The 22,425-nt window shown below is 48.0% G+C and overlaps 1 long non-coding RNA gene across 2 annotated transcripts in view; it reads right to left on the bottom strand.

The window, feature by feature from the left end:
- Positions 1 to 8,012: 8,012 nt before the first annotated feature.
- The window catches only part of LOC130575002 (uncharacterized), a 127,259-nt gene continuing 112,846 nt past the window's right edge, over positions 8,013 to 22,425 (bottom strand). The window contains exons 5-6 of one of the 2 annotated variants that reach the window (XR_008965507.1): positions 10,085 to 10,190; positions 8,013 to 9,972 (exon numbers count right to left, since the gene is read on the bottom strand). This is a non-coding gene — a long non-coding RNA (uncharacterized LOC130575002). The other variant, XR_008965506.1, reaches the window with a different exon arrangement.

Genomic DNA, 22,425 nt, shown 5'->3' with positions numbered 1-22,425 from the left:
ATACGAGTTACTAACTGCCTTGACTTCCAGGAATAAGATGATGGTTCAAAGAATGCAAGCCTGGAGGCCCTGATGGAAAAAGTGCCCATCTTACAGCAGAGTCTTCCCATCCCCATGCGCATTTTTTCAGTAAATTTTCTACCCTGTTCACTTYTGCTACCAGGCAGTGGGGATGTTTCTGTGCAGCAAGACTCATTCCAACTGGCAGCTCTGGATCAAAGAGCACTGGAAGCATTAATCAGTGTGCCTAATCATTTCCAATCGCAAGAAACTTTTCTCTGTGACCTGGCATATAAACACCGAGTCATTTCATTCACTGGTTGACAGACCAGAAACCAAACAATCCTTATCGTGACTAATTCATCTTACTCCTGTGGGTTATAGATGGATCAGCCTGCAACCCTCCAGCACCAGTGGCAAACTTTAGGTGCTTTACTTAATCAAACTGATTAGCAACCTGTCTGTAGTGCCTTTTATCTGTTGGTGGCAAATAATTTACAAGCATTAAGTGCACCTAATTTTGCGATAGCAAAGCAAGACATGGTGACTACATTTAAAAGMACCTCCAGTGATGTGGGGGAGCTCTTGTTTTAAGGGGGTGGGGAGGTTCAAGGCAGCAAGTTTTGCTGATGCATGAAAACCACTTCGAAAATTAAATGAGCGAATGGCGGAGTCAGGGAGGGAGCCCAGGAATTTTGATTGCCAGATATCTGTGCTGCCCGTAGTACCATATGGTTTGTTGCAAAAGGAAAGGAATAATCAGACCAGACATCTGTGCCCAGAGCCTTATCTATTTGGGCACCATCCTCTGGACAGCCACACTCTGAGCACAAACAAAGAGTAATGAGATCTCCTCTACCCTTGGCAGACCCACAGGGGGACGCGGTGCCTCCTGTGCTGGTTCAGGTTAATATGTGTGTGATCACCACCTGTTTGGGAGTTTGCTCCCATGGTAACACTGATTTCTTACTTAATGCCAAGAGCAGAACAACAGCCCTGTCACTGTTGCAAGGAAAGCTGACAAAAGGCTGAGGTTGCTTTAGCTTTCCTAAGCTTTCACTCGAGTGCCCCTGACTTGGGGGAAAAAAAAGCAGAAATAATTATGCCAAAGGTCAGCCTGTYCCAGGGCAGCTTGTTCCCGCTTTGAAGGAGAGAGATGTGAGGGGAGGCACAGGAACCTGCTGCTACACCTGACAGGCTCTCATGGATAAGAGCTGGTGATGGAGCCCTGCGGGAGCAGTTTGCAAACTTGAATGACCTGCCTTGAACTGTGCCCAAAACTATCCCGTCCTTTTCTTCAGTGCACGGTGCCAGAGGCAATCCAGCTCCTTTTCTGCTCGCTCCTGGACACTTGAGAGAAGATGCCTTCAGGGAGAAATGTGGGGAGCTGAAGGACTGGAAGAGATGCAYGAGAGCATGGAGACTTCCCTCCTACATTGATGCAACCCCATCTGCCACAGTGGAAAGTTAAACGAAGGATTTCCTGGTGGAAAGGCTGCCAGCTCAAAGCTTRGGAGAGCTGGTTTTCAACACCTGCTGAGCCACAAGCTCGCTGCCTGGCCTTGCACGAGCCACTCAAAAGCCACATGTATAATGGTCCTGACATCTCTGGCTCCTGGAAGGAAGTCCACGACACCGAGCTGGTTCACTGCAGAGGATTAGGYATCTATGAATAAGTCTGGCATGAGCAACACATCCAGCCATGGCTGCCAACCAGGGCACGAGGAGGTGCCAAAGACAGGAGCAAAGCCCACCCCAGGTCTCTGCTGTTTGAACTGCACATCTCTGCAGGAGCCTGCTGGTGGGAGGGCAGCAAGGGGCTGGCTCACCCTCTGTCGATCCAGCACCTGCAGTGGCTTAGCACATTATCACTCCTTGCTCCCATCTCCCTGCCCCAGGTTTCTGCAACCATTCACAGACCCCAAACTGTGCTTCATCCCTTTGATTCCCAATCCCAATCTGCTGCAGAGGTTAATAAACATGACCCAACAAGCAGGGGACAGGCAGGATATCTGGAAGCAGCAGTACTTCCACAAGCTTCGGGGAGCAATGCCAGGGCTGGTCCCTGGGTAACTCCTCTCTCTCTGCAGATGGCTGGGGACAGGGATTTTGTACCTCTGCTTGTCACCTGGTGGTCAGGCACCAGGAAGAGGGAGGCTTTGGATCTGGAGCCATGCATGAACTCTMGGCAGCTCTTGGGAAGCCAAGCAGAGATGCATCTCCCTCCAGTTATGAGCAGAGTGCTGTTTGTCAACCTGGCTGTGACAGAGTTAAATTTTGGTATCACATCTGGGGTTCCAAGGTTCCAGGCAGGCGGGAGAGGCCACTCCAAGGGTGTCATTGCCATGCTCGGCCTATGCTGGGCACTCCCAGCAGCATCACCCCAAACACTGGGGAGCTGTACCAGGATCCCACATGTCTCTAGGATTTGCTACCTTTCCTGTTTCCTATCACCAAAATGGGGATAAGGACAGAAGACAGAGGCAGTGCCTCAGTCTCAGTGAGAAAAGCAGACAGGCAGAGACTGGAATATTCCCACATACCAACAATCCAAAAATCATTATTTTTCATGGATAACCACCTCATGTTGCACCTTTCCTAGGCACTGGCTGAGGATAGCAGTGGGGGAGGTTTCAGGAGATGCAACACCAAGATCATCCTTCCCCACACCTCACAAATGTCAGAAAAAAAATTAGAGACTCATGGAAGAAAAGGCACTGGTGCTTCCACTGGGAATACCAAAGCCCTCAGAAAGTGAGCTCTTTGGATAGTGATGAAGAAATACTACTAAGCCCTCCTGAACCAAACACAAACCATGCAGCCTAAATCCACTAAGGTCAATGCAGAAACACTAATTTTCCAAGGTAAATCAAACATGGTTCTCTGGGAAGACAGCAACTGTGGAGCTGGTTTTCCCAAACCCAGATGAAGCTACTGGCATGCCTTCCCTGCAAGGAGAAAGGCAGAGCTGTTGTGGAGAAGAGCAGCTTAGCAAAATCTTGTCTGCACTTACCTGCACTGAGGGGCTCTGCACAAGAACAGAGTGCTCAATGCAGCTGCAGTGACTGTGAGTTGCACGCTGCTGTCACCCAAAATGGGGGCCAAGGAAAATGGGGAGAGGAACACGGGGGGCTCCTTTTTCCTTATCCCCTTCMAATCACTGGAAATTTGTTCATGGTRACACAAAAAATACGGTAGGATACACCARAACACCCAAATCTGGGCAGATGGTCAGTGCAGGATTGCTTCTGGTCTCTCCTGTCCTGACCTGCTGCATTTTTGAAGTTCACATGATTACCCTTCCCATTCTGTACTCACTTGCTAATGTGATTTGAAAGTGCGTCAAAATGAAGCAATTGCCATTTTGCTGAAGCTTGAATAAAAAGGAAAAAATAGAGATAACTAAAACCCAATGTTTGGCCTCTCTTTATCCTCACTTTTCTTTTGACATCAACTCGTTTATGAGAAACCATTTAACTCGTGCAGTGAGTAAATGTTTTGATTACAAAAAAAAAAAAAAAAAAAAAAAAAAAAAAAAAAAAAAAAGCTAAATGAAATAATACCAACACTGAAGGAAGAAAAGGGGAAAAATAAAAGCTTTTTCAGTCCCATGAAATACACCTGATTCATTCAAAATATAGAATGAAATTTAGGGATTAACAAGAGTTTTATTTCACAAACCCCACCATAGTCCTTTTTGTGTAAAAGCTCACACTTTTCAGATGGTTCTAAGATACATCATGGATGTGAGGTTTGTAATTGCATCACCATCCTGAGTTAAAAAAATGAACATGAAACCTGCTATCGATTAGTGAATTCATGTCAAATAGGTGRAAGATGTTTGTACTTCAGCTATTCAGCCAGCTAAAAGAACAAATAAGAAAAACCAGCAGCAAATCAACGTGTGTTGTGTCCATGGAGGAGGCAGTTTGCCCTCAGTGTGCTGGAAAACCATCCAAAGGGCTGGAGCATCACGTTTCCTGGCCCTCAGCAGGGGGGGAGTGCCAGAGCCTGGCATCCTCCCAGGGCCAGCAAGGGCTGCAGCCAGCAGGATGGGCACACGGGGAAGGGGAAAAGCTTGGTGCTTGTCTGGGAGTCAGCAGCCCTTCAGAGGAGCACAGGGGAATCATCTTCTCAGCAACATCTTCCTGGAAAGGGGAAGCAGATTATAGTTTGCTGCAAAYAGTCCAATGCTATCATCCTCTCAAAGCCCAGAGGTTTAGGATTTGATTTTTACCCACTGTTGCTTTATCCACTCARATGCCCTAACCTGAAGCCATGGCAAAGTGGTCACAGCTCTGAGGGGGTTAGGGATGGGAGGATGGGCTCATGGTGAGCCTTCATGGCAGGCCCTCCTGCCAGCAAACAGGGACATTTGGCCACAGAGCCATGCTGCTCCCTGCCAGCGACAAAAGCCCTCCCTCCATCACTGCAAAGCAGCCTACAGCCTGGGATGGAGCAGCCCCAGGAYGGTCACCGTGCTGGAACTCAGCCCCAATATGAGCTCACAGCTGCTTCCCAACATGGCATGGCTGGAAAGACTGGGATTTAGAGAAAGAACTGGGAAAACATTTGATCAGCCTGAAAACAAACGTCTGTGAGAACCTCCCTGCTTTCTGCCAATACCTCCCTCTTTTCTGAGCACCTCACAAAAAGCTGCACAAAGTGGGTTTGCTTTTACTACTGAACAAAATACCCCAACTCTTTCTTATTRAATACTTACCACTGATTGCTGTCCCCTGTGCTTGTCTCTTTTTAGATTTCTGTCCTTTCATTCTTCTGAAAGCAGGCACAGGAGTGCCCAGTGCTGCACTGCTGGGGTTCAGCAAGTGGGTCAGGTTTGGAACAGCACCTCCAGGGACTCCTCTGCTGCRGAGAGCTGATTAAAGTTTCCATATTTCCATCTCAGATGGTGTCAGACAGCTCTTCATTAGGAGCTTTGTTCCAGTAACTCCTCCTCACTCATGCAGGTGGCGAGGGGGGGTTCAACTCATGCAGTTCAGACATCTCAGCACAGGATTCCACATCTAAGCCGTATTTCTGGGCTCCCACAGTTGCTGGGGACAACAGTCATTATCAGACATAAACCCAGATGTCTTAGATGGCTGTCTTAAGATGAGATGGCTCCAAAGCGTTTTGTCCTGATGGTTTACACTATGGCCAGTGCTGTGATAGAACTGCCCTACTCCAACGAGGGAAGAAGTGCTGGGGAGTACCACAGCTCTGAGCATAAGGGCAGAAAGACCCAAATAATCCACCCTGCCTTCAGAAACACTGCACATCAGTCCCTTGCAGCCAACACCTCTACCTAACAATCCCAACATTATAGACTAAACCAGCAATCCTGGAGAGACATTGTCCTTTAAAATCTGAAAAAAGACACAGAAATTGTAAGAAATTCCTCACCCCAAACCTGCTGATCAAAACTTTCTTCCTCTAGATGTGGCAATCAAGTCATCCCCTTGTCAGTCTTCATCCCAATTAACCAATGATACTGGGCTCCTCCAGCCTGGAGCTCTGGTGTGGCAAACTCAAGTCATCTGTGGCTTTCCAGGAATTCTTTCTGGCACTTTTGCTCCCTACCTCAAGTACAGACACCAAACAGTGTTTCCCCCTTTAAAGGGACAAAGTCACATCCCTGTTTCTACCTGCTCTCCAGAGCTGCAGGGTTCCCTTCTGTCCCACAACTCCATCAGGAACTCTCTTTTCATGACTGCACAAGAGCATGCCATGAACTCTCCCTGGCACGGTGCACCCCAGATGGGCTCACACACACTTCAGACACARCCTGAGCTCTTTGCTCCCAACTGCACACATTCAACTGCCATAAATGAGTGTGGGTTTTTTTCACACTGTGCTATTGAATCAGACACCAYCCTACAAGGACTGATTGCATCCTTACTACTGCAGAGTGAAGGGATATTGCCAGACACTGCCTTGCTGCAGGATCCCCTGGCACACAATTCCCATCTGCTGCAGTGGTGAGTCGGTCCTCAGATGTTTGGTAACTCAGGGCTAGCATCAGGCTCCATGCATTCCTGTGGTCACAGGAGGTCCACCATAATCAAGGTAGAGTTACTTTGGCCACCCATACTGAAATTTAAATAACAAGCCCAATTTCATCCTCCTTCTGGAACAATTGGAAAGCAACACAGYGTGATGAAAGGACAAGAGAACAGATGGGTTTTGTTGCCTGCATGCTACCAAGGCAAACTTTTCACAGAAACTCAAAAAAAAAACCCAAAAAACCCCAGAACACCCTGACTCCCTGACTATGTGATTCATAAATTCTAAAAGCCAAGAGAAACCAGCAAAATTATTTTGTCTGTCTGCCTGCCTAATGAAGACCACAGAATTTCATGCAGTGATTTCTGCCCGAAGCCCAGCAATTTGTGGTTCAAACAGAGTATCTCAACCAGCCCACTGTCCAGCTTTGATGTGAGGATGTCCAATGAGGCGCTAACCACTTCCCATGCTGTCAAAAACTGGCTCTTCTACAGGTTGTCTGCCTCTCTTCACCACTGCATGATTTTCTGTAGCCTTTCCACAAACATTAAATTTTTWAAGCATTTTTGCCCTATCAAAACTCTCAAACCATTAAAAAGAGGGGAAACAGAGATTCTGAAGCACAGAACACTAAGCAAGTACACAGAAAATGAAGAGTAACAGAACACCTCTATGTACCCTCCTGTTGAGATTAAATGGATGAAATCTACTGTGAAAAGAACTTTAAAAGTCCRCCCATTTTCCTACTCCAGATAACACAGCAGAAAAGTTATTCTGGTACAAAGCAAAACAAAAAAAAATCCAGACATACACCTGTGTGACTTGTAAGTAAAGCCCGTTTGTTTGGTTACAAAAGTAGTTTTTCCTACCACTTATAAAGCTTGCTACAGTTTTGTAGCARTAAGTATTTCCACAGCAGAGACCTTGAATGGACAGAATAAAATCCACTCCAAAGCCAACCCCTGAAAGATCAGCCTAGTAAAARGACAGCTCACTGTTGAACACCCCTTCTTTTTGTTTCCACACTTCTGTGGGTTGTAGCACTGCTGGGGAAAGAAAAAAAAATGTTTTTTTCCTTTTTTAAGGAAACAAACCCCAAATGGCAGCAGTCCAGAAGGCTACAAGACCAGACTYCTCTAAGATGAAAAATATTTATGTTGAGCACTGAATTAACACAAGCATTTTTTCCTTGTATCTTGTAAGTGCAGCATTTGATGACAACCCTGGTGATTAAATTCCTCCACCCACAGACCCACAAGAGCAACAGCCCTGAGAGTTCCCTGTAACATCAGCCTGTCTTGGAGGATGGGAAGAGGTTTCAGGCACCATCCCCCAAATCCACCCCAGCTCCTGCTCACCACTGAGYTCCCCATATTCACGTTTAATAAAACCAGGCCAGAAGGTTCATTCCAGCAGTGTCTTTTTTATTGTCACTTTCAAAGAGATGCTTCCTCACCCTCAGGCTGAAAACAAATTGTCAGCATGGGTATCTATGGTCCCATGGTTCAGAKGCTGCTGGGATGAGCCTGGCTCCATCTTCTGCTCCCCCCAGAGGGATCAGTCTCACCTGCAGAGCAGGTAAGGGTGAAGGGGCTGAGCTGGCTGTGGGCAGTGTGTGATGCCCATAAAGGTACCGAGTGYTTGTGTCGGGTGTGGCACGGCCCTGAGCCCCACACTTTGCTGCACCTTGTCACAGCCACACTTTCTGTGAGGGGACAGTACTAACACCTCTGGGCACAGCCTTCCCAGCCATCCACGAGCTCCTGATACCTACACCAGACATGATAACAAGACTATGGCAACAGCAGGACCCACGTGGAGAAGAACAGGACCGTGGCTTATGAATTAGACACTCGTCTAACAGGGCAGGTCTACACAAAGCATYCAGTGTTTTACTGCATGTGAAACTTCAGACTGTTTTAAGGCAGAGCTAAGGTGCTCTTCTTTAAGATTTCAGGCACCACRGTTTTGTGCATTGGAACTCTTACATCAATAAAATCCTGTGTTGAAGTGTACGGGTGCAAACCAAACTGGCACAATCTGGGTGAAAAAAAAAAGAGCATCTGAAGCAGGAACAGCTGGGCCCCATTTCTGTACACACAGGACTGCAGAAATAATCATGTGAAGATGCTGCACAGTCACATCACTGCACTGACACTGAAGGAATTTGTACTTAACAGTGGTTCAGCTGAAAAGGYATTGCTTCTGAAAAAACCAAAAGCACTGTTTTTGAGATCCTGGGTAACCAACAGTTAAAGCTCTGCTTCCAAATCATCCTGCTATCAAATAGCAGGTAAAAGCAGCAATCCTCACAGTGCAGCAGCGCAGAAGATGGAGTGAAAGCTCACAGCCAGTTTAAGCCTCACAGTTTCCATTACTGCTACTGTAATGATTTTGCAACTCTCATTTATTTTTCACCATTTCAGCTGCTAGTTTGTGGCAAATATTTGGGGAAAAAAAAAAAAAAGGGAAAGAACCCAAAACCCCAGAGACTGCCCATCCTTGACAGGAACAGTCCTGGCATGCCTGGAATGTGTAAAACCACAAAAGAGCCATTTCTGTTCATATTACTCCTTATGAAATCCCCTTTTGAAGAAGACTCAGCACCGGAGGCTTTAGGCACTCAGCAGAGCCCCTTCAGGATTGCCTTTTACTTTGAAATGTGACTTATCAGCCCAAGCCCAGGCGGGTTTGGGTATCTGACTGTTGTGCCCTTTGCTTTGAACTCCGGGACCGTTACGTGCACGGCCGCCCARCCAGCCAAGCCATTTTCCTCCCCTCCTTTGTCCCAAGGTTCAGGACAGATAAAAGCTGCACCAGGCTTGCTGCCTCACCAACGCCAGTTTGATTGTTAATTTAACATTTGAGGAAAAAAAGCAAATAATAAAACCCAACAYGACACACAATGATTATCACTGCTCCCCACACAAAGGCCAGAGCAACCACAGCATGATTTGACAAGATGGGCAGCACTGGGTATCTCTGGACACGCATGGGAATGCTCTTTGGCAGTGTAGTTCTGCACTCTCTGACATGTCTCCTTTTCTGCTCCTGAGTCTTTTTCTCACCCTCACAACTTGCTGTAAAAAACATCAGTGCAATGTTGCAGCTGGCAGCAGGGCAGTAGCCTGGTGAGAGCAAGGCTTTGATCAGCCCCATCCACTTATAGGGACATCTATAGGGCAKGAGCTGAGCAGATRYTCAGGGAAGTTGTGGATGCCCCATCCCTGGAAGTGTYCAAGGCCRGGCTGGAAGGGGCCCTGAGCAACCTGGTCTAATACAAGGTGTCCCTGCCCATGGCAAGGGGGTTCAGCATGATGATCTTTAAGGTGTCTTTTCACCTAAACCAGTCTGTGATTCCATGTGAGTTTGCTTTGCTGGAGCAATGAGGTGATCAACTCATGTTACCRGGTTAGTACAAGGGCTGCCCACACCATCTCTTGGGGTGCCTCAGGTCAAATCCTGCTCCTGTTTAAGTTACTAGAGAAACCTTTTGCTGCGTCTTTTTGCTTTTTATCGCTCCTTTTCTTTTTTCCTGAGGTTTCTGGGATCATCTTTCCAGGTACATCATCACTACAGGCACATGGCAATCTGTAGTGTGAGGCCCATGTCAGCTTGAACTTCAGAAAGCACCAGATCAATGCAAGATCAAGCTGAAACACAGGGACTGTTAACCCCAATTTTCAGCATTTACTGCTTTTTGTTTGTGCAGACTGACATCAAGCCCTGCGAAATGCAAGCACTGTAGTTCATAAGCAAGAGGTCTGGCAGGACAAACATTAAAGACTGTAAGAAAGAGAATGCAGAGAAGTGCGTTGTACAAAACTAAAAAAAGAAAGGATAAATGATAAGCAGGAATTCCCCAGTGGTCTGAGTTTATYGGTGTGATTGCTTTCAGGACGTTTTTTCATCTTGTACCACCTTGATTTGCATACAAAGCATCTCAAACAGGAAATATCATCTGTCCTGGAAAAAAAAAACAAAAAAACAAGGAGGATAAGGATTTTTGCCACYAAAAGCAAAATGTATTTCAGCACTATATGACATGCCAGAAAGCCCCTCTCCTCAAAAAAGCAACCTGCAGGGGCACATTGCAGCTGTCCTTCACTCCTTGCTCTGCATCCCATGCCAGGGGCAGCTGCGCGTAATGCAGCTCCTCAGGAGAGCTTCCATAGTTAGAAAATCTGAAAATGAAAGAAAAAACAAGCAGGTGAGTTGATTTGCATTCCAGATTCACAATTAACACAGAACCAAATCAGCTCGTAGGAAGTGGAATAGTAAAAAGGAAAACCGCCAACTTGGAAATGCAAATCTTCACCCTACTACAATCACACGCCGCAGCCAGGATTCCTATGGGCTAGGAAGGCACCAGCAAGAACACATTTTTTACTACTTTTTCAAGTGTGGTCACTTCATGAACTTGACAGTGGCTTGTGATATGTGKTTTCATTCCTATATCATATATAGCCAGTTTCATTTCCTAAAAAGAACATGAACGGAAAAGCAGAAAACCTTTAGAATGATTGTACGGTCTTTCTGCCTTTTCTTTCTCCTTTTTGTCTTTTATTGCTACCTTCCTACACTAAAAAAAAAAGATGCATTTATTAAATTAGTACAGCATAAAAAATGGATCTTTTCCCAAGGCTCTTGGATCTTAAAAAATTTAGGTTGCTGCTTTGAAACTCACACACCAACTCGGCAGCACAGCCTGGAATGGCAGAATTTTATTCAGTATGGTATACAYACATGAATACATACTATTCCTCTGAACGTGGGAGCCAGGGGTTGTGGTTCAAGCCCATCAGAGAGCACAATGAGCTACGTTCCCCAGCCCTGTGAACTGGTACTGCAGAACCTCAGCTGTCTGTGGCCATCAACAGCCCCATGGGAAGCACAGCACCGAGTAAAATCTCGCTTTCCRGATGAGTAAATGAGACAGTGGTAGTTATAACACTATACCTCTTTGCTTCTTCCTGCAGTACTCAGGTCACCGCCTCATCCCTCTGGGCTCTGTCTCCCTCCCTGTGGGAGCCCACATCCTTAGCAGGGAGGTCTCTGCCATCCCAGTGCTCCTCCATGCTCCTCTCCCCTCCTGACGGCTGAGAAACACTCGGGCTTTCCAAGCACAGTTACGGGGTCCTATGTAAGTGATTGTGTAGGCACAGCCCCATGTCCTGGATCTCTGTCACACCTCAAGGGTTGGAGGGACCATGGGACATCTGGGGCTCAGGAAAGAAACTGCAGCCAAGACCAACAGTGTACTGGGCTACAGGAGCACAACTGGGAGATCTCAGCACTCAACAGACCCCACCTCGGTACCACATCTACTTTTTGGTACAAGAAACACACKGACAAACTAGAGCAAGTGCAGTGGAGGAGCACCAGGATGGCTATGGGGGATTTGCCTGAAGGGAAGAGGCTGTGGGAGCTGGGCTTGTTCAGCCATGGCAAGAGATGGCTTTGRGGGATCCAGAGCAGCCCCAATGCTTGCAGGAGGGGGCTGGGAACAGAGAGCTGGGTTCACCTAATGCAGGATTTGACTGAGAGAAGTCATGAACAACCTGTTCTGATCTCACAGCTGACCCACCCAAGATCCCTTCAGCCTCTATTATCCTACAGGTCATCTCCTAACTGCTACCAGTGCAAAGGCTTCAGAAAAAAGGGTGGGAATCACCTCCAAGTAAAGAGCTGGAGAGAAAATGACATCCCAAGAACATGAAGGCCCTGAAGGCACCCCTGGGCACTGTCCCTTATGTTCCCCTCAGGACACAACAAACTCCACTCCTGTATGCAGTCCCACAGTGACCCACATGCGACTGTTCCTCTCAGTCTGGGCATCAATGGCCCAGGAACCTTTGTCCACATCCCATCTGCAGCACACACAAGACCATCTTTGTCCCCAGCCAATGTGCATAAATACACACATAGTCATGGAACAAGCAGGGTTCCCTACGCCCCACGCACAGGCCAACCACAAAAAGGCTCTCCACACTGCCCAAGGCTGYAGCCTCTATTCCACAGCATGGAGATGCCTCAAGAAGCCTTCCCTCTGCTCCACAAACTGCAAAGCTCTGGTGCAGGATGACACAGCTACACCATCAACATGGCCATACCCTCCTCTCCATCCCTTGTGTCATAAAGAGTGTTGGAGCAGTGTCTTGCTTTCAGTCAAAATAGCTTATGTTGCAAAGAGACAAGAAATGCTCAAACTGAGAAGATGAAAAGGGACCTTAGAGACAGCACCACCAGCTCCAGCTTCTCAGAAGGACCCATACAAACGACAAGGAGACTGCCACGTGCTGGGTGGGCAGAAGAGAAGGTGGAAAAGGAGAGGATGAACCTCGCACCACAGGTCCCCAAGGAAGTCAGTGACAGAGCCACACACCAACCTCCTCTCCACCATCCCTGAGTCTTGATGCTCCCTTTCCTCTCCGTGCCTCTGGCTGCCAAGCAAGCCATGCTGGGAGGCAGAGATGCCCTCCTCATGTGGTGCATTGCCACATTTCTTTCTGGAAACCATTGCCTAAGGGATGCCAGCTCCCCACCAGAAGTCAGTCCTGGCCAAATACCATCTTTCAAAAATGCACACTTGCATTCGCGCTAACAAACCTGTTTAGCCTTGACAATAYGCTCACCAATGTGTTTTGAGATGTGGTCTTGTCTCATAGGGCCTTGAAGGCTCTAAGGGTTTATCCACATATGGGGTTTTTTTGCACTTGGAAGTGAGACCAGCAAGCATTTTTACACCTACCTATTCAAAGAGTTTTATTTTCAGTACAAAAGAGGGTATCAGACCATTCAGTTTCAACTTCTGCTGAAACTCCTGTGCAACCCAGGACAGCTCATTTCAAGCAGTTCCGAGTCCTCATAGTGGGCTTGCACTAAACTAAATTTCTGTAACTGCACCCGCATCAATGTCTGCATAAATTAGCAGGAGAAACCACAGCTTCAGTCAAAATTACTTAGCACAGAAAAAGATTAAAAAACCCCATCTCCACCTCCTTGTTGATAGGTAAGCTCTTGAAGCCAGACATACCTTCAGAAACAGCCTCCCTCTCCTCTTTCYACCCTCCCATTCCTCCATCCTTTGAGCTCGGCCTCAGGGCAATACTTTGCRACCTTGTTTGCCAGAGGAGAAGGATGCTTTCTGTCTGGGATGCCGGGAAGGCTGTGCTGGAGCACAGCAGACCCCGGGCATGCAATTACCCAGGCAGCRGCAACAATATGTTAATTCACTGGATCACTCTGAAATGAAGCACAGTGCAAGTCCCTGGAAAAAAGTGAAAAGGAGCCTGTTAAGGAAACTGTGTGAAGGCCTTGTGCAGAGCAGCCCCTTGGAGTCCAGACAAGGCCGGACTTTGCACAGACATCATTTTCAGACCTGACCTGGCAGCCAGCGTGCCTGCTCTTCCCACCGCAGGGCATCCTGCAGGAGCAAGGGGAACCATGCTCAGTGCTGATGGGACACTGGGCAACATCCTTGCTTTTGAGAGCTGCAGACACGTGGATTAGCCCCTGCAAGGGGYATCTGCAGAGCACTCACCCAGGGCAGATCAGAGTCACAATGCCAAGCACACTCTGTCAGTGTCCAGAGACCTCTCACACTTTCAGGGGAGCAGTCTCCTCCTTGGTKTCCGCAGCTGCCGAGATCACATCCCACACTCAGCTCCTCTATTCAGCTGCCCAGAGCTCCTCAGGTAACTCCTGTCCTCCCATAAYAAGCAACAAAGCCAACACAGCAAGGAGACAAGAAGCAGACTGAAATGGATCTTTTCTGAGCTTGCTGTGAGAARCCACTGCCCTCAGAAAGTCTGCACTGACTGACTATCCCTGGTGCATCATCCTTCTCCTACTAATTCCTCTAACACTCACAGAGAAACCATGGCCTCRTGATGGCATCAGGATGAAAGCAGTCTTGCACTCCTAAATCAGAAAGGGTGCCTGGCTGCAGGGAGGAAAACTGGCCTCCCTCCTAGGGAAAAGGGACAAAGGAAGAGTTGCAAAGATCTCCACTGTCTCCCTGTGTTGGACAGACTGCCCACCTGCACGTTATGAATGGAGCTTCCAGACACCACAAACCTTGAGGAGCAAGCAGTGATTTCACTGAAGGCAAGGGCAGCTTCAAACCTGTACAGCCTCTTGTAGAGAGCTTTCTGTTGTAATCCATACAGAGATTAAACTCACCAAGTGGAAGAGTTGCACACCAGAGTTCTTTCTGCATATGGCCGTTGACCACTGAGCTGATATAYTGAGGTCAAAGGTTCATCTAAGCTAACACACTTCTTCAGGAATGCAAGTGTGGCTTTCATGCATAAATACAGCTGTTACCCTGAGGAGCAGGGGGTGACCAGTTTAAGGCCAAGAGGTTTAAAGTCAGCCCTTACATTGCTGACTTTAAACTCCTGGGCTTTTGCAGAAACAGGATCAACAGCAGCAAACATCTAGAGAAAGTCTTACCAGCTTCTGCTATGCTCTAGCTTTTTTGGAGACAGTTTTTCGAATGTAAGACTAAGAGAAATCTTGTTTAAAAATGCATCCGTTTTGCACCAATAGAGTTTTGCTCTCCAAGGAGATGAAGAAAGTAAAACACAAAACTAAGCTGCAAAGACAACAGTGCCTAGCCATGAGCCCTGGCCTTTGCAGAACTCCTGGTGGCWGTCCCTAAATGGGAGCGCTTTGCTGCCAGATGACGTGTGCCAGACAAGATGAGTTTCCTGAAAAGCACAGACAACGCACGGTTAAAAGCTCGGTTCAGACAAGCAGTGAAACAAGTCTGCTTTCTGGTTTTTGAGCTGAATATTCAACACTTTCCATGTTTGCTCTCTCACARGTTATCTGGGCTGCACAATCAGCAAAATGGCAAAAACACTCGCTGGGGCTCAGCTACCAGGCAGTCTGTAATGGAGCTGCTCTGGAGGAAAACAGAAGTGTTATTGTGCTCGCGGCTGTCCCCATACAATTAGTCATATGTGATGGGGAGATAGATACRCGTCCTCACAGGGCTCTTACTGCCTTGTCAACAGATGAAGTCAAAATGAAAACATCCTAACTATCACCAACCAACATGAAAGCTGAATCATGAACCCTGAAAGCAGCCTCAATGCTGCAAAGAGATTTCTTCTCTGCAGAAGAAGACAGCTGGATTCCTTCCATCTGTCCTCTTTTTCTTCTTCCCATATAATTTTTTGACATTGTCTGATGAAATAACATTTCTTTCATCTCCTCACTCAAGCAACCCAGGTCTCCTCCAGCTGAGGGATGCTGTAGGGCAGGAGAAGAAACCATACTCGATGGAAAAGGAAAAGGCCTGAGCTTGGATGGTGAAAAACAGTATCAWAGTTATCTTCTCTATGTGACCTCAGACAACTTCCCCAGAGCTGCTATGTCTCATTTCCCCACTGAAATAGCAAGTTCCCCACCATGCTGGGTGACTACCTGGCCTGGTGTTACCAGGGGGGTTAATACCGACAATAATCAGAGGAGGCTGATGGTGTGTCTACACTTCCCTTACATGTCAGCGTCTCATTCGGTCACACAGCGATATTCAGCACAACCCAGACCACAATTTCATGCAGCAGTCCTATACTTGTGCACTTCACAAACATCTCTGTTGGCATCTTTGAGCTCCAAAGGTCATGGCAAACATTCCCTATCACAAGAGCTCCACTTCTATGCTGGATGCTTAGGAAATCCACCTTCTCTCTTCATCACTTGAAAGACACAATTTGACAGGACTTGTTTTTGCATCTACAGTAATGAGCGATGGCGAAGACTGTCAAACAAATGGGTGGAGCTCAGCTCATGGCTGGTACCAGGGGCAGAACATCAGAATGCCACTTGGCTGTTGGGACTTCTCGAGATGGAATGTTGCCTGGCCAGGAGGCACCACACTGATCTCAAAGGGATGCTGTGCTCACTGCAGGGAGGATCTGGGATCTATGAATGCAGGCAGACCTGGGAGCAGACCCCAGCAGTTTCTATTGACAGCCACTATGGAATTCACTGGAAAACAAATTTCTTTTTCAGAAGCCTGTTCTCTGGCACTGACAAAYCTTTCAAGATGCAATTTGCACTGCCAGGGCTCACTGCAAGGCACAAGGGGAAACCTGCTCTGCTCCATGCTGAGGATGGCCAGMAAGACAAAGGAGCTGCTCAGGGGTTCCACATCTACATCAGAGCTCATGATGGAAAACAAATCTACCAGATTCCGGTGATTCCCAGGCCAAGTCTCAACCAGACCCACACATCTGCACACACACCAAAGAGCAGACACACATCAAAACCAAAGAGCAATTGCTGCAGGTTGCCATGGCAGTGTGCATGGGTGATTTTATCACCCTTATCAGCGGCAACAGCATTTAGGCCCATTATCAGAGAACACTGGTATTTTTATAAGGGTGCAATAGTGGGAGAGGCAGAAAATCAGTGTCAGCCAGAAGAAGCACACAAAGCAGGAGCCCTTGCTTTGAGGAAGCTGCTTGCCAAGGGCACACGGACACTCACCCAGCCCCGGGCTCATGCTGGAGATGACGGGCGATGCTGGGCTGCCCAGAGCCCCCAGCCCAGTGAGCTGTCCCTGCACAGAGGATGCGCAGCCCTCCAGGGAGCACAGCAACAGCAAGYGGAGGGCACTCGCCTGTGCTCTCCRTGGAGCCGAGGGAAGTAGGTCAATCCTTCTGCTTTGCTGAGCCTTTTGGCAGGTCGGTGCCGCGCTGCCGTCGCCGCTCGCAGCTCGTCACTTGTGCCGCGTGACAGCCACGTCGTTCAGAAGTTAACGAATTCAATACATCTAATTAAATCAACCTTGGCATCCATTCAAAACCCATCTCGCGGCTTTTTTTTTCCTGCCTTTTTATTCCCTGCTGTTAGTGGTGAAGAGACCCATCGAGGAGAGATGCAAGAGGTTGCTAAGGGGCAAACCAGTTTTTATCTCTTTCTTTATCTCAGTTTTTTATCTCTTCTTTATCTCAGCTTTTATTTCCCTGCTGCTCTCCTGCTACAGAATCACAGAATCATTAAGGTTGAARAAGACCTCCAAGATCATCAAGTTGTCACAGAGATGCTTTGTTTTCCTCAAGGGAATGAAACAAATCTACATGGCATCACTCCTTATGCCTCTTTCCTCCTCCCCTGCCCCAAACAAAATGACCTTTTCCATCTCCTTGCAGGCTTTGCAATCAGAATCCAACACACCCTGGTGATCCTCTGGCTCTGCTGCTGACACTCACCACACTGAACATGGACTTGGCAAGCAAGCCAAGCTGGCATGGCTGGCAAAGGGAGGGCACATCCAAGTGTGACCTGCAGCTCCTGGGCTGGCCTGGGCACACTGCAAGGTGGGAGCACATCTTCCACCACCAGACTGAGCAAAGCCAGAAAGCAGCAGRGACCACTGGAAATGGTTCATGCCAGCCAGGGTCTCCTCCAGCTGCCCTCCCATGCAGCTCCTGACTTGCAGCATGAGCCAGCACTGCTTGATGGATATGGTCATGAACACGGGATCACACTGGAGCACCATCCAAGACAGGCTGGTGGATGGCCACAGAGGCTCTAGAAAAAGACTGCAGGATGTGCAGCTGCCATTTGACATCGGGACACACTGGCGAGCTGCCCACACCTGTCCTCCTCCACAGACTGACATGGACATTAGGATCACCCTGTCCAATCTCTCATGTCTCTTCACTACAGTAGGTCCTTCCTACTCCACCAAATCTGCCATGTCCTCTCCGTCCTGTGACCACCACCTGAAGTCAGCATGGTGACACAACCTGCTGCCTTTCTGTGCCRTGACTCACAAATGCCAACAAAACTGCCATTCCTGGTTGTAGGATTTTAATTAAAGGCACTTAGATCATCCCAGAAGAACACTCTTCTGGCTTGGATACTAGAAAGTTTATAGGTTTTCCATATTGTTTATATTTTTTATGGTCTTGCTGGGATGGGGAACCAGGACTAGAAATATGCCAGGTGCCACCAGACCATGGCTGTGCTGTTTCTTTCAACCAAGCATTGTTTCCTCCTTAGATTGATATGAAAGATCTCTCTGTCAAAGAGAGAAGTGTTTTATATCTGTATGACGGCACTATGCACAGAAATTCATCTGCAGTCTGTTCCCTGCTATCACCTCAAAGCCATACTTGGCCTGCCTGCTCAAAATGCAGYTGTTTACCTTCCACATCTGCACTATTTCCTCTCCTTTAATCCACACTCCTTCAAGATAGCTCCTAAATACTCAGAAAACAATTCTGGGTAGCTCTTCCTCCAGTCTCCTGAAATGACACTGTGCTGTGCTGCTGCTTTGCTGCCCAGTAGAAATCGGTGCATTGGAAAAGCTCTGGCTCTACAGCTACAGCTGCCACAGTTGGGTGCTGCTCTCCTGCCAGGAAAGGACATTTCATACAAAATCTACTGCTCAGCCCTTCCACAGGACTGTGAAAATAATCTTAAAAGCACTTTGAACTCCTCTGGTATGAAAGGCACCAGCAGAGTACAAAACATCCCTCTACCCCAAGGTAGAAGATGTTACACGAGTCTTTTCGAGAGTGCAGGAAATAGTTTCCCCGCAAGAAAGCTGCCTCTCTTCACACAAGAAAGATGATGTGTGATGCTCTGTAAGGCTTAGTATCGAGAGTCCCCTCTGCCCCTTCCTTGTCTTATGTCAGCCATGCAGGCCCCAGAGGCTGCATGCCAGCAGAGGAGCACTCCTGGGCTGGAGGAAAGTAATGGGGATAAAGGATACCAGTTCAGGGCAATTACCTCAGCTGCTGGGAAACAGMACATCTTCCCCAACACCACCACTGTTTGTGAGAGTCTCTCCCATGTGCTGACTGCTTGCTCTGTGAAAAACACATTTACATTTCTATCTACAGCTCCTTCTAACAGATCAGATTTGAGCAGGGCAAGTATGTGACCCCTGTATGACAAAAGCCTTCCCTGCCATGCCCGTGGTGCTGGGTGCTGCTTGAATGCAAAGGTAGGGGCAGCTTTGGAGGAGACACAGGTGACCCCAAGAGAAGCCAGAAAGGGCAAAAGCCAACAGAGCTTCAAGCAGTGGTCTGTCCTGCTGCCAAATGAAGTAGCAGAGCAAAAGTTAGTGAGGGATTCTGGTGGGTTTAAGAGGGGAGGTGATGGGAACAGAAAGAAATGAGGTACCCAGGGCAAACACCATRGTCTGTGGGGTTCTGGTCTCTTTGCAGTGGGTTTTGCAACTGGCTTTCTTCGAAGGATGAAGAGGTGTAAGAAAGTCCCATCTCTGTGTTGCACATTATTGCTCTGATCAGGAACAAAACAGTTTACAATGATGTGGTTTGGAGCATTGAAACACATCAGGTTCTAACCTTCACAACACAGACTCAGGAGCTGCTGGAGCACACAGAGGTGAGCAGCGATTTGCACTTCCAGGGTGAGAAAGAAACCAGAAGCTGCCTTTGACGCTCATACACATACAGCATTTTAGTGAGTGCAAATGAAACCGTGTCCTCAGAGGAAGAGCCATCAGCTCAGCATGATCTTTGCACTCAATGTTTCGTGTTTTCTCTCTGATGCGAGGAGCCCAAGAAAATAAACTTATTCTAATGTATTTGCTGTTTTACAACATTTAGGTACATCAGAGGCCGAATAGTAGGACAGGTGAACAACCCATGTGCCCTTGGAAAAAACACCATCAGCTATGGATCTCTGCCATCCCTTCAGCAGCAATTTCTCTTTCTTGCATATTTCTTCTCTTCCAGTCCCAAAAGGTGGATGCAAGGAAAATAATTGGCAGAGATAGGATTAAAAAACCCCAGAGGATTAATGTTATCAGTGTTCCCAAATCCTGTGCACTCTTTCATGTCTTCCAGGTAACATAAAGCAACCCAGGGCTGGGTCTTACCATGGCTGCTTCCAACTCCAACTCAGTCAGGACCAACCTGCATGGACTCCCTATCCTTCCCCGCTTCCTGAAAAGGATCCTCATGGTCCCCCTGAGCCCAGCCTAACCAACATCTACAAAGCAGAGACAAGGGAGCAGCACAGGGCAGCTCGAGTGATTCAGCCAGCCCAAGGCAGGAGGCTGAGACATTTCACACCACTGCTGCCAATGTCTCCACTGCTGGCAGGAACACTGCGGGGCCACGACAGGAAATTGGGTCTTAATCACCATCTCACTTTTCATTCCCCACTTCAGTTCTGCTATTCTAGCAGCTGCTGCAAGCTGGCTCCGCACTTTCAGATGAGCAGCCRTTGGGGCACAGGGTTTAGCTTGAGTATTTTCAGGCTGCAACTYCAAATGCAAAGAGAAAAAAAAAAGCTGGGAGAGGCTCAGGGTAGTGATCTGGCAGCAATCAAGGTTTTAAGACAGAACCAAACAAGCACCAGTCTCTTGCACAGGCTGACAGTGCCTGGGACAGGCAGCCARGCTAGAGAGGCCATATGGACAGGACAGCAGGACAGTGGCGCTGTGCAGACCTGCTGACTGGGCTGGCTGCCCACTTGGGACAGCTGTGTGACATGGCCCAGTGCAGATGTGTCTCCAGGTGCTTCCCCTCCTCCCTGTTCACAGTACATCAACAGATCTGCTGCAATAGCAGGGCTGGCTGTAGCTGCACTCTGCTCAAACCTTCAGCAGCCAGGGAGAATCCCCCGTGCAGGGGGAAATCTGCTGCCACTGTAACYAGTGCAGATGACAGAGCCAGCCCCTACACCTGCACCATGGATCACCTAACAGGGAGAGGGTGCTGGGACCTGGAAAGGGACACAGCCAGAGCTCACTGGCACAACCATGCCTGGGCACCAGCACAAGAATGCCCATCAAGTGCTCATCAGCCCACGCTCCCCATGCTCACATGGTCTGTGGACCTCCAAAAGGCAAGTGTTAAAATTATGAAATCCTTGAGCCAAGACAGAAAGCAACCTTTGACACAAAACTAATTAAATCTTTGGGGAAAAGGATAGTATTTACTGTCCCCCTACTGCCTCAAACAACAGCATTCCTGAGAATATCCCACACTGTTCTTATGCCATGCCCTGAAGTCCTACCTCTGCCACCCCATCACATCCACGGGTCACAGCTGCAGTGGGTGCACAGACTGTGTGTGACTGAGCCACTGGCCAATTGCAAATGGCCTATAGGAGCATTACCTTCTCCAAGCTGGCCTTTATCTGACCACCCTCTTCTTCAGAAATGGATGGAAAGTCAGCCGTGCCGCAACAAGGGCTCACTAAACCTGCTTTAACACCCTGCTGTCCTCCCAGACAACCTGCCACAGCCTGGGGCATGAGCACCACTACAGCAGGTGTAGGATTCATCTCACCCACCTTAGAGCCACCTGAAGTATCCTATCTATTCCAAGTGAGCTGGCTGGGGCACGCCACATCTCATCAAAGAAAGGTGTTTGCAGCGTTGGTGTCTGCTTCTGAGCAAGTGGGCACGAGGTGTTTGTGCARTCGGTGAAGAACCTGCCACACAGCCAAGGAAGATGAAGGTGTAATTGAGTCATTCATCAGATCCTACACACCTTAAACCCCATGGACAAGGTTGAGTAGATCTCCTCTGACTGCAGCATGAACCAAAAGCTGCACTGCTGACCTGCATGGGGGGTGCCATGAGATGACTCCCACCTTGCCAGTCAAAGGTAAAAAMCAGCCACTTCCAGAGGGCCAAACTGCTCTCAAAGCCTAACTTCAGCACCAGACATGTCACTGCCTCCTCCYCAGTGCACTTCCAGCCTTTAATCTTCCACCCCTCCAGTAAAGGGAGGCAGAACAGAAGTGCCACATTTCAGCTTCCCACCTTGTGCTCCAGTTCTCCCAGTAAGCACAGATGGTTTTGTGCTCACAGAAAAAGGGTTAAGGTGCAGATGCACATGCAGCCCATCCTCAGCCCTTCCTCTGTGGATAGCAGCTTTTGGCAACTGGGCAGGTTGGGAACTAGGAGCAGCAACATCTCCAACAGCTCCACAGGGATTCCTTTCACATGAGGATGGTTATCAGAGCGTGCAGATGAGTAGTACCTTCAGCACAGACGTATTAACACATCTCAGTAAAACTCCCTGAGACTCCAAGACAGAAAATGCCACATGGGCAGCTAATTTCCACCTAATAGCACATTCTCCTCTGGCATAAGTTATAGACTACAAGTGCTTCATGAGCCATTTGCAGGAACATTTGCAGGCACTACTGAGGAACTCAGAAACTTAATTATCTCTTTTTAAATGACCTGTGTGATTTAAAAACCTATTTAGACTTCAGGTGCCCTGGGATTTGTAATACCTGATCTAATTGCTCAGCTGGTGCAATCTTGAAGTTACCATACACGCCACTCACATTGCTCTAAATTGTTCTACCTATTCACCAAACCCACAAATATGCCCCAAAATTCACCATCCCAAACAGGCACAGAGAAGTAAAACCTCAAGAACCACCTCCTTATCCTCATCC

Source organism: Malurus melanocephalus, unplaced genomic scaffold, assembly GCF_030028575.1.
Source record: "Malurus melanocephalus ecotype Western Australia unplaced genomic scaffold, MMel_1.1 scaffold_3, whole genome shotgun sequence".
NCBI classification, from domain to species: Eukaryota; Metazoa; Chordata; class Aves; order Passeriformes; family Maluridae; genus Malurus; species Malurus melanocephalus.
Note: the sequence above shows the minus strand (reverse complement) of the source record. Positions and strands in the feature narration are given on the sequence as shown.